Source organism: Octopus sinensis, linkage group LG1, assembly GCF_006345805.1.
Source record: "Octopus sinensis linkage group LG1, ASM634580v1, whole genome shotgun sequence".
Taxonomy (NCBI): Eukaryota; Metazoa; Mollusca; class Cephalopoda; order Octopoda; family Octopodidae; genus Octopus; species Octopus sinensis.
This window is the reverse complement of record NC_042997.1, coordinates 169,860,799-169,874,174: the sequence shown is the minus strand read 5'-3', so window position 1 is coordinate 169,874,174 and position 13,376 is coordinate 169,860,799. Positions and strand designations below refer to the sequence as shown.

Genomic DNA, 13,376 nt, shown 5'->3' with positions numbered 1-13,376 from the left:
AAAAAACAAAAAACAAAAAAAAAAGCATTTTAGAATAAATTCTATTTTATACTTAAATACAATATAGCCAATATTTGAAAAGAGACTAATTCATTCCAATGATATTACTGGTATGTATTTTATTGATTCTAGAACAAGATGAGTGATAAAGTTGAGCTCAACAAGATCCAAACCAAGAAAACAAAATAGACAAACAAACAAAACAAAACAAAACAAAAAAAAATCATTGAATCTGACACTTCACTGTTTTTGCCCCATGATCTATTTATTATAAATATTGATTTTTAATTTTGGTACAAGGCCAAATATTTGGGGATTGGGAACAGCCAATTAAATTGTCTTCAACTGTGCTTATTATAAACAGCAGAAGGCTGAAAGGCAAAGTTAACTTCTGCAAAATAATAACATGGACACAAGGAGTGGAGGAGAAAGAGAGAGAGAGAGAAAAAAGGATATTTGTTCAATCTCAATAGATTTTCCCATCCACTGCGATACCTTTTATAACATTTATCATGTTATTTTTTTTCTTTTACTTTGGAAAATTACATTATTTTAAATCTTGATATGCTTAAAAAATACTTGGGTTTAGCTAGTTAAGTCTCTTCCAACAAGTTAGTATCAACCTCGTCTTTAGTTTTAACTGATTTACATTCTTTTACAATTTAATTTTGAATAAGAGTTATATTTATATAAATATAATAAAAAAGTAAAATATTAATAGCTTTAAAGCAGATCTAATAAAAACAATTTATTTCATTCTATTTTCAAGCAAAACCTGCAAACAAGTCGATTTGAGAAGATAATCCTGTAGGAAATAAGATGGCATAAACTACATGTTTCTTTCTTTTTTTTTTTAAATTTGTTCTATTTAACACATATCCTTTTTGTTTTTATATGTATGTTACCATCTTGTCTAGATCTGTTCCAAAAGGAAAACAAAATATTATAAATAAAGTAAAAAAAAAATTAAGATTAGATCAATTGTAGTAGCTAGATAATTACAAGCTAAGATAGGTGCTTGCTAAAACTTGTCATTTAGCTCACAGCTATTCCCCCCACCCTCACACTCCCCACAAACACATTTTCAATATAGAACAAATAGTGCTGAATCTGTGGTGAAACCAATATATCAAATTGACCATGCTGATTTCTTTTTGTATACTATTTGAGAAATGGAAAAATGAATTTTAAAAAATGTTTGAATTTCTGAAGGTTTGGCAATTTAGAGTACATTTTATATATACGTACACCCTCTAGAGGCAGAGATAATTTTAATAAATCAAGAATTCATGGTGTATATTTGATATAATTGTATTTGTTTTTGTTCTGTATGTATATGCCATTAGCCACTCTGAGTTATTTCCCTTAACTAATTTTTCTTCAGTTAATGCAAATTACTTAGGCCATGAATGCATTGTACTACTTTCATATATGTCTATGACTATTGTCATGCTTTATGATGCTGCTGAGGTAGAAACGCATGTCCATGACTGTCCTCTTATCCTCAGACAATAAGCCTATCATCTTTCCTAATAGCAAGTCAGCTTTGGAGAATCCTTGATTCTTGAGATTATCTCCCTTTCTTAAATGGAGCTGATCACAGATGCCATTTGGTAATTGTGATACATACTTTAGAGGTGAAGATAATTTTAATAAATCATGAATTTATGTTCAATGGTATTTGATATATCTGTATGTCTCTGTTTTTACATGCCATAGGCCACTCCTCATACCTCATTTTGTTACATATGTGTGTGTGTGTGTGTGTAAACACATACAGAAATTCTAAAAATATGGAAACTGAGAAAATGAGAGAGAGAAGGGTGAGGTTATAATGCTGCGAACAAAGCTTGAATCTCTCAGGGACAAAGATTTTACCAATCACTTAAGATAAAAATAATCTACTAGAGATAAAAATATCTCAACATAGAAACAAGTCTACATATTGTGTGAAAGGGATTAGGTAATTAAATTGATTACGGTGGAATTTCAACTTATGCAAGATATTTTATCAGGCTCTTCTCTAATTCAGATAGTAACAATAACAATTATGGTAATAATCTTAATAATAACAAATTTATTGAAATAGTGAAAGACCCGCACAATTAACAAAGGAAAAAAACATGTTAATCTCTGAAACTGAAGTATGAATTTCTCTAAATATACAAACTCAGTACTTGTTTACCTACTTATGTAATTCCTAATGCAAAAATATAAGTTTTCATTATAGACAGTAGAAAAGATATAATCCAACATATGTGGAACTGTGTGATTAAGAAATTTGCTTCAGAAACAACAGTCCTGGTGATTTTGAGTTTGATTGAACCGTAGGGCACATTGCTCCAGTGTCTTTTACTCTAGCCTTGGGTTGATTAGTGCTTTGTGAATGGTATTTGGTAGCTACAAACAGTACAAGAACTTAATGTGCATTTGTATGCATATCTGTGTGCATGAACATGCACTTGTTTGTATTAATGTTTATTGGTGTGAACCAGTGTGGTGTGTCTTATATGTCAAAAGTCTAACTTAATGATTCAATAAAATAAATATCAGACAGAAGTATGTACTAGCAATGATATGATTGACTAAAACCTTTGAAGTCAGTGCCCCAGTATGACCACAATCCAATGACTAAAAGCAGCAATATAATACACTTCCAGAAAAGTAGAAGAGCTGTGTAGCCTAAACTCATATGGATGTCAAGATCAGTTTGTGAACACTAAAAGAGAAGAAAGGAGACATGGATTCATTGTTAAAAAGGCTTTGGAAACACTATCAATGAGTAAGATGATATCATTAACAAATAGAAACATCAAACATGCGATGAGTATATGAAAGACAGTTGTATATATCCAAACAAAAGAGTGGATCGTAAACATGAAACTAATCCCTGTCAGAGGAGGAATATTCCAAAGAAAACACTACTCCTCTTCCCAGCCTTTCTGTTTGACAATAACACCATGAACCGATAAGATAAAAGGGACAGGTGTGGATAACTTGAAGCTGCATACTAGTAATCACAAACAATAAGACACTGTTATTTTCATACAGTGAAGAATTCAACAGTGAAATTGGAAAGGAAATTTAGAAAATTTCACAAAGCAACATTGAAGAGGGGAAACCACCCGCTATATAATATCATGTTAATTACAGAAACAGAGAAGGAATATTAAAGAACTAAATGCCAAAAATAAATTAATTGGTAATGATACTTTTGTGTCCAGTAATAATATTCTCAACTGGAATTTAAGAGAAGTTATGAAAACCAGATATGCAGGCAAGGAAAATAATGACAGTAATTAAAATACACCACCCAAAAGCCAAATACGGGAAATAAAATATACTACAAAGACATGGATAATAATTGCTTAACTGAAACATAAAACAGTAAAAATATTAATACTACTTTCTAATATTATCACCAAGTTACAAATTTGGGTCAAGACACAGTCAATTTAATTGCATTCAGTATATAATTGGTATTTTCTTTTGTTTACTCGACAAAATACAAAAACCAGAGTCAACCTACAGTACCATTTGAATTCAGGTCTTAAACAGATATTACTAAATACAATAGAGAAATTTGTCTAATGTTCTCTTTTTTCTACCAACCATCAGAAAATTCTGTGCTGCAAGATTTTCGATTATCATAGTGGTTAATATCTCGATGTGTGAGTGAAAATACTTACATCAATTGGATAATGTAAGTATCATATCACGGGAGGAGATTAAGGTACATCACAGAATGCCTTTTCTAATGCTGTTGTAAACACTTCAAGATAGAGACAACTGGAACACAAATTCAGCTATAGGGCTGAAAATCAAAGCCCAGGAATCATAAAAGCAATGCCCTTCATTTCCAATACTCCGCAAAACATATCCAGCCAGGTAGAAATATTACCTTACTTAGAAACAGGTGGTGACAAAAAAAGCATCCAACTATAGAAAATCTGCCACAACAAATCCCATAAAAATACAATTGTTTCATGAATTTGTATAAAAATTTTTTTCACATTTACCTATAAAATATCTTATAGGTAAAAGTTAAAAATTGAAAAGGTGAAAACCACATTCACAAAGTATACCAATAAACATGATGTTGTATCAGCAAATTTTTATACAAATTCATGCAACAATTGTATTTTTATGGGATATGTTGAAGCAGATTTTCTATAGTTGGATGCTTTTCCTGTCACCAATTACCACCTGCTTCTAGGTAAGGTAATATTTCTACCTGGGTGGACAATTTTTGCAGAGGATTGGAAATGAAGGACATTGCTTTTATGATGATGGCGTTATGACTATCACATGATGTCAAGCAAGACAAGAAGACACTAATGTGCATGCAAGTACACATCCACACTCTTTCTTTCTCACACATGTACAACAGGCTTTTTACAGTTTCATCATCAACATCATCATTTAATGTTCGTTGTCTATGCTAGTATGGGTCGGATGGTTTGACCAGGGCTGGCATGCTGGAAAGCTGCACCAAACTCTGGTCTGCTTTGGCATGGTTTCTAAGGCTGGATGCCCTTACTAACGCCAACCACTCAAAGAGTGTAATGGGTGCTTTAACGAGTCACCGGCATGGGTGCCATTTGCATGACACTAGTATCTGCCATGACTGCAGTTTTACTTGGCTTGATGGGTCTTCTCAAGCACGGCATAATGCCAAAAGTCTTGGTCATTGCCTCCTTGAAGCATGGCATAATGCCAAATGGTCTTGGTCCTTGCCTCTGTGAGGCCCAATGCTCAAAAGGTCCTTTTACATGCCACTGGCATGGGTGCCATTTGTATGACACCGGTATCTGCCATGACTGCAATTTTACATGGCTTGATGGGTTTTCTTCTCAGGCACAGCATAATGCCAATGTCTGTCATTGCCTCTATTTGAAAGGAACTCAACAACTTTGCCTCTGTAAGGCTCAATGCTCGAAAGGTGCTTTTTATGTGTCACCTGCATCACATGACCATACCAGTGCAGTTGTCTCTCCTCTACACCACATCTGATACCTCTTATGCCTAACTTTTCTCTCAAGATGCTTACACTGTTGGACATTCACACTGATATAGTGGCGGCGAAGGCGAGCTTCAAAAGGCGGGCGAAGGCGGGCAAACGCGGGCGTCAACGGGCGGGCGAACGCAGCGTCTGAAAGGCGGGCGGTTCGGCGGTGGAAATTCGAGGACGCGTCGACATAGTACACTCAGCAAAGCATACTGGCTTCATTTCTTTCAAGCCTATGCATGTCCTTGGCTGTCACAGCCCATGTTTCCCCCATGCTTTACACTGGGTGCCCCTTACAGAGTTACTACCTACACATTTTCTACAGATCAAGCAGGGCCTTCTACCTGAAGGAACTTGTAATTTGCCTGCCTTCCTACTTACTATGACTGGTTTTTGCTAGGTTAACTCTAAGGCCCTTCAATTTGAGACCTTGCTGCCATACCTGGAACTTCTCTAGTTCTGGTAGTGATTCAGCTATAAGAACAAAGTCATCAGTGTAGAGCCCTCAGGGGCAGCCTGGTTTAAATTCCTTTGTTATTGTCTGGAGGACTATGGTGAATAAGAGGGGACTTAGGACCAATCCTTGGTGAACTCCTACTTGTACCCTGAATTCTTCGCTGTACTCATTGTCAATCCTCACCTTACTGGTAGTGTCTCTGTACATGGCTTGTACAGTCTCATCAGCCACTTGTCTACCCTAGTTTTCACATTTACCACCAGATAAGGGATCGGTGGACCCTATCAAAGGCTTTCTCCAAGTCAACAAAAGCTAAGTACAGAGGTTTATCTTTGGTTATGTATTTCTCCTGCAGCTGCCATACCAGAAATATAGCATCAGTGGTGCTTCTCCTTGGCACAAAACCAAACTGCATCTCATCTAGACAAATTCTTCCCCTAATTAGTTGGGCTATGACTATCTCCATAAATTTGATCATCTGATACAACAATTTGATACCCCTATAATTATTTCTATCTAAGGCATCACCTTTACCTTTGTAGCAGTTGACTATGATGCTGCCACACCAGTCATTAGGTATGATTCCTTTGTGAATCACCTGATTTACAATACGGATGACTAGACCATAATCCACACAGCCAGAAAGTTCAAGTATCTCAAAATCCACTCACAAGGCTTTGGTTGGCCAAGTTCAACAGTAAAGGTACTTGGTCAAGGTGCCATGCAGTGGTACTGAATCCCAAACCATGTGGTTGGAAAGTGAACCTTCAACTACAAAGCCACACCTGTACCAATGATGAGGGTAATTTTTCTGTAGGGGGTAATAGTGAAAACAATAACAAGAATAATAACAATAATAAAAAGAAAACAATCTTGGTTTGTTCATAAAGAACAATGTTGAACTTTGGCTGATGGAAGTAAAACAATATGACATTTTACAGACTGAAATAGCATAGAAAAGACTAATTATGATAAAAGAAAAGTAGAAGAGATAGAGAAAGCAGATAAAGAAAAAAAGTAGATGGATCAATTAATGCATGGCCAATTTATATGAGATCTGGCAAGTGGAATAGATAAGTAAGCTTCATTTGAATGGACATGTAGATCAAGACTGAAGCCTTAATATGAGCAGTATGAGAGCAATCTCTGAGAACTAATTATGTGAAATTGAATATTGATAAAACCATATAGATGTAGACTGTAGAATGAAAGGGAAAATGGTCAGTCACATTATAATGTGTAGTAAACTACCATAAAAAGAATACAAAAGAAGGCACTGACAGAATTGTGCACTGGCGGTTGTACAAGAAACATAAGCTGAACAAAAAGTGTTATGAGAACCAGCCTGTCTCAGTGGTAGAGTTAATAAGGACTTCAACATCGAAAATGATTATGAGAAATAGGAAAGAATACCTGAAAATGTCATTGTTGCAAAAGAGAAGAGTTTATTGGATAATTGATATAGCAACATCACCAGGGAATAACAGAATATTTAGAAATGAAAAGAAAAAGATCAAGCAGCATAAAACTCTAGAGAAATTTACAAAATATGGGTTATGAAAGAAATTGGAATTGTACTCCTTGTAGGAGGCTGTTGTATTCTAGTCTCAGGCTAACCCCGATCCTGCAGACATATAATAAAGGATGTTCCAGCCATGACCATCCAGTACCATAGTATGAATCTTTTAACATGTTTTTAATCCTCCAGCTGAATGGCACACCTTTCCACACACACACACACGTGCACACACACACACACATGTGCACACACACACACACACACACACCCTCTATATCATCATTGTTCTCCTCATAGCATCTGTTTTTCCATGCTCTCACAGTTCAGAGAGATTTGTAAAGGCAACAATTTTTATGGCTTGATGCTCTTCCTGTCATCAACACTCATCTATTTCCAAGAAAGTTAATATTTTCCCCTAGTTCAGGCATTTCCATGAAAGATTGCAAACAAACACTAACACTTGTATGATGGTGGAGCTTGTTTATGATTAGTGCATGACATCAAGACATGGATGGATGGATACACACACCCACATGTACATAAAAAGGGCTTCTTTGCAGTTTCCATTTACTAAATCCACTTTGGTCAGCTTGGAATAACAATAGAAGATACATGTCCAAGTTGCTACTCAATGGGATTGAACCCAAAACTATATAGTTGCAAAGTAAGCTTCTTAACTACACTGCCATGTCCACACACACACACACACAAGCATAGGTATGTATCTAAGAAGTTTGCTTCCCAATCACATGGTTTCAAGTTCAGTCTCAAGTGTCTTCTACTATAACTCTGAACTGACCAAAGCATTGTGAGTGAATGTGGTAAATGGTAACTGAAAAGAAACCCATCATTAGGATGTTTGTATATTTTCTTGTCTTCACATGACATGAATGCTGTAAGAAAGCATCACCATCATACAAGCAGTGCCATTCCTAAATCTAATCGGTATCATGCTATTTTTAATCGACACACCGTGAAGATATCCTACACCAACTCTGCTAATTCAGAGCAGCTTATGCATTGCATAAACAATAGCAAAATGCTACTGAACATTTGCATCTAAATACCAAAGGAGATGTAAACTGCATTGATAAACACCAACTATGACCAATTTGTAGTAGTAGAAATACTCATGGTACAGCTAGCATGGTAACAACACTAGTTAATGGAGTCAGGACTGCCTTATATACAAATAAATACAATAAATGCTCATGCAGAGATAAATCAAAATGTCCTTTGATGAATCTCAGTATGAGTACAAATCTTGTACATAAATGTACAATGCACACAAGGGGAGGGCCCTATGTTTACATTGGGCAGATGGCTGATTCATTTAAGAATTGTTATTGTAACCGTGTTGCCAGATTTAAGACAATCAGTAAGTGACATTCAACATCTTTGGCAGATTTTGTATGGCGACTGAAGGAGGATAAAACAAAGTACAGCATAGCTTGGTCTATAGTAAGGTAAGCAAAACCATACAATATAATTTCCAGGAGATGCTGTCTCCGGTCTGAGGAATCCCTGTCTAATCTGTGGACTAACGAGTAGATAATTAATAGAATTTCTGAACGACTCTCATGATGCTTACATGCGTATAAATGTACTTTTGCAGAATGCAGTGAGAATGAATTTTGTGTAACTGTTAACTTAATTCAATTTAATTTACTTGTTACATTGTGAAACAGTCATTTTAATGAGTTGTATTTATTTATCACCTGACAAGATACATCTGCACCACTGGATGCTCCTGAACCAGTTGTTGAATGTCCTACCCATGAGGAATTGATGCTAGATGTGTCGAAACAATTGTCGTGATTAATAATGAATTCTCATATATTCTATCTTCTGTCTTTCATTTTTTATATATATATATATATATATATATATATATATATATATATATATATATATATATATATATATATATCACCTTGCTTAGAAACAAGTGTGGGTTGGCAGTTGGAAGGAAATCTGGGTGTAGAAAATCTGCCTCAATATATCTGGTCTGGCCTATGCAAGCATAGAAAAGATGTTGAAATGATAATGATGAAATGATGATGGTGATATATATGTGTGTGATATAATGTAGTTCTGGATACATTATAGCTTAAGCAAGAGATGATCATGATTAGAATACTTTTGATCAAAGACTTAGTCAATCAGATGACCTGATGACATAGAAGTTAAATAATAGTAACAACAACAACATCTCTGCCAGGTTCAGTAACATTCCCATACTAAATGTCTACCCACACCCAGTTTCTCCCAGAAAGAAAAAAGAGAGGGTGAAAGAATTACTGTTGGTACAGGAGTAGCACTTTATTGATCTTGAAAGTATGAAAGGCAAAGCTGACCTCCACTGCATTTGAACTCAGAGTACAAAGAATCAGTAAAAAATACTGCAAGGCAGTCTGATGCTCTAATTAATAATATATGCATATATCAATAATAAAACTGCCATGTGTTAATGCCTGATTAATATTGTCTGCTTATGCTAATACATGAATAATAATAATTTCTGGAGAGCATCTCTTGAAGCAACACAGAAACTCAGTGCCTTAAGTCTTAATTATCTAACCTCAAGAAATATGACAACTGCTATAATCTGATAGCTGAATCCAAATGCAAGCTTTAAATGAATTAATACTAAAGTAGTAATACTTATAATACATAAGTAATAATCATCATCACTGCTTTAGCATTAACTTTTCCATGCTTACATGGGTTGGACAGAATTTACTGAGGTAGATTTTCTACAGCCAGATACCCTTCCTGCCACCAACTGTCACCTGCTTCCAAGCAAGGTCATACTTCCTCAATGCCAAACATGTTTTTGCAGAATAATTATTGGAAATAAATGACACTGCTTGTATGACAGTGACAATCATTTACAACTATCAGATGACATCAAAACAAAGAGACACAAACATATGCACATTTGTGCACACACACACACACACACACACACAGATATATGCATATGATGGTTTCTTTTTGTTTTTGTCTACTAAATCCACTTACAAGGCTTTGCTCAACCCAAGTATACTTGAAGGCACTTGCTGAAGTGGTTTGGAAGCAAACCTCTTAACCACACATGCAAGTACTATTATTACATAAGCAATACTTGCATATAATGACAATGCCTTGCCTTGCTTCCTCAACTCCTGATGGAGTGTTAGGGATGTCATCATGACATATGTCTTTGGTATTGTTTGACCAAATCTGCCTGCAGCTGATTTTGTCCAGAGCAAAAAAAACAAAAAAAAACAATGGAAAAGAATTCTTGGTAAGTACACATTTTATTTGATTAGATATAATAAATGACAGCATATAACTCAATACACATTAATCATGTCATCTCTGATTAAGGAGACAATTATGATCAAAGGGAGTTCAGTTATGTCTACTGTTGTCATGTTTTTCCTGTCATGAACTCAGAAAGGATGTATTGGATAATGAAATTATGGATTGCATTGTCCAATGTGTTTCTCCAGAGTTCAGATATTTACATGAATAACTGAAATGGGTTGTTGTTGTTGTTGTTCAAAGGAGGTCAGCTCTGACTGATGAAAAGTGTTCTAGCAGTAACCATCCAGTCTTTATTCTAGTGTAATTTGAGGGACATTTGACTTCTATTTCTAGTAGTGAAAATGTCCACATAGTGACTTCTCTGGTTTATTCCATGTAATTAGAAGCTTTTTCAATTATAAAACTGTATTAATTCAATACATTTTATGTTTGAAGTTTCAGCATCATGTTGGTATAAACTTAATTTATATTCTCAGGTTAATTTAAATGTTTTCTTAGCAATCTCTGAAAGCACACATTCACAGTTTATACAATTAGAACTGATACCTTTTAGCCAACTTTCAAGGTCAATAAAATAAAATATCATTCAAATACTGGGGTTAATATAATCAACTGTTCTTCTCTCCTCAAAATGGCTGGCACTATACCTGAACTAGAAATGATTATTATCATTAGTGCCACGTGACTGGCTCCCTGTACCATTGGCACATAAAAAGCAACATGTGAACGTGGTTGATATCTGTGCCCCCTGACCGGCTCCCATGCCAGTGGCATGTAAAAAGCACCCATTATATTCTCAGAATAGTTGGGATTAGGAAGGGCATCCAGCTGTAGGAAATCAGAATCGAGCCTGGTGCAGCCTACTGGCTTGCCAGTCCTCAGTCAAACCGTCCAAGCCATGCCAGCATGGAAAGCAGATGTTAAACGATGATGATAATGATGAATATTAATAACAGGCACAGACAGCTATGTGTTTAAGAAGCTTGTTACCCACTTTGTAGCACCTTGAGCAAGTATCTTCTACTATAGCCTTGGCTGACCAAAGCTTTGTGAGTGGATTTGGTCGAGAGGAACAAAAAGAAATCTGTTGTGTGTGTAAACGTGTGTGTGTGTGTGTGTACCCTTGTCTTAACATCACCTGATGTCTGTAAATGAACATCACCATCATACAAGCTGTGTTTGTTTCCAAGAATTCATGGAAAAAAAAAATGTGTAGCCAGAGGGAATATTAAGTTATCTAGGAACAGGTGAGTGTTGGTGACAGGAAGGATACTTGGCTGTAGAAAATCTATTTCAACAGATTTTGTTTGACCCATGCAAACATTGAAAGATGGATGTTAAATGGTAGTGACAATAATCATCAGCATTATTTTCAAATATTTTCTTTACCATTTACAGTATAGGTGTAAATCATATTTTCTTTCTTTACGATGTTATGGACAAATCAATGGACAACCATAAGTAATTATTATTATTATCTTTCTTTCTTTCTTTCTTTTTCTTTTTACTTGTTTCAGTCATTTTGACTGCGGCCATGCTGGAGCACCGCCTTTAATCGAGCAACTCGACCCTGCGACTTATTCTTTGTAAGCCCAGTACTTATTCTATCGGTCTCCTTTGCTGAACCGCTAAGTGACGGGGACATAAACACACCAGCATCGGTTGTCAAGCAATGCTAGGGGAACAAACACAGACACACAAACATACACACACACATACATATATATACATATATACGACGGGCTTCTTTCAGTTTCCGTCTACCAAATCCACTCACAAGGCTTCGGTCGGCCCGAGGTTATAGTAGAAGACACTTGCCCAAGGTGCCACGCAGTGGGACTGAACCTGGAACCATGTGGTTGGTAAACAAGCTACTTATCACACAGCCGCTCCTGCGCCTATCATCATTATTATTAGTAATATTATCCATTGCCACAAGTTTTTTCATCTCTCAAGAGAAAATGATTTTTCTTTATCTTATCTAGTATGAATACTATTTTGTCAGAGTTGATTTATTTCAAGTTACTTTAGTTATCATCTATCATCTTTAGTTATAACCTATGAAATAAATATTCCATTCAGTTTAGGCCATTTATCTCCAGGTGCTTACATACTTAAGAAGTTCTGAATTACATTATAGTACTATTATAATATTTACCCAATTATCCATCTATCTACTTCATTACTCTTTAATTACTAAAGTTGATGCACTGTTTTCATGCTGAAAGCCACTGTCTACATTTCACATAATTCATTATACATGGTAACGTAGCTATTTAGAAAGTTAATTTAGAATCCTGAACTTAAGACATCCACAAACTTAGTTACACAGGCTTTTACTTATCTGCAAGAAGATTAGATTGTTCTCCTTTCCTTTCTCAAACTGTCTCAAAAGAGTATTATGATTTATTATTACTTGAACTCTTTTATAATAGATAGAGGATTAAAATGTAAACATATTAAATTTTTCGTTTTTCTATTATTAAATCATGTTAGATTGCTGTTTGGAACATTTTGAAAAAAAAAAAACAAAAAAAAAAATGCAGCTTTAATAGCTATATGGATAGGTTTTAATATTTTCTGTTTGTGAGTTTCAAGTCCATAGGTGAACAGAAAACAAAACACTAATCACATCACACTCGTGATTGGGAGTTTTAACTCATGAATATTTTTTAAAAATTGAAATTTAAGGCTTAATAAGATGACAATTTATACAATATAACATTCAGAGTTAGCATGCATGGCAGAAGTCATATACTTTTTACTGATTTGAAAATTCATTTTATCAGTGAAAGTTATTTTTCTATGAATAATCTTTCACTATAAAACCAGATGGGGAATAAACAGGAAGCGTTATTCAAATATCTTTTATGAATGTTTTATTGCTATACGTAAAACAGAACACACACTAGAAACAGAAAAAAAAAAAATTTTTTTTTTCAAAACTATTCATCATTGTTGTGAGCATTATCATAATTGTCAATATCATTTTAAGTAATGTTAGCTGCATTACATTATTTTGCACTTATCTCTAAGTAGTGTTTGATATCAGAAGCATTATGCTCAATCACATCAATGGC

General features: G+C 35.0%; 1 protein-coding gene across 2 annotated transcripts in view; it reads right to left on the bottom strand.

Annotated features, from left to right (window-relative positions):
- LOC115215175 (activating signal cointegrator 1 complex subunit 3) overlaps positions 1–13,376 on the bottom strand; it is a 526,302-nt gene that overhangs the window by 187,348 nt on the left and 325,578 nt on the right. The gene's annotated exons all lie outside the window — the stretch shown is intronic.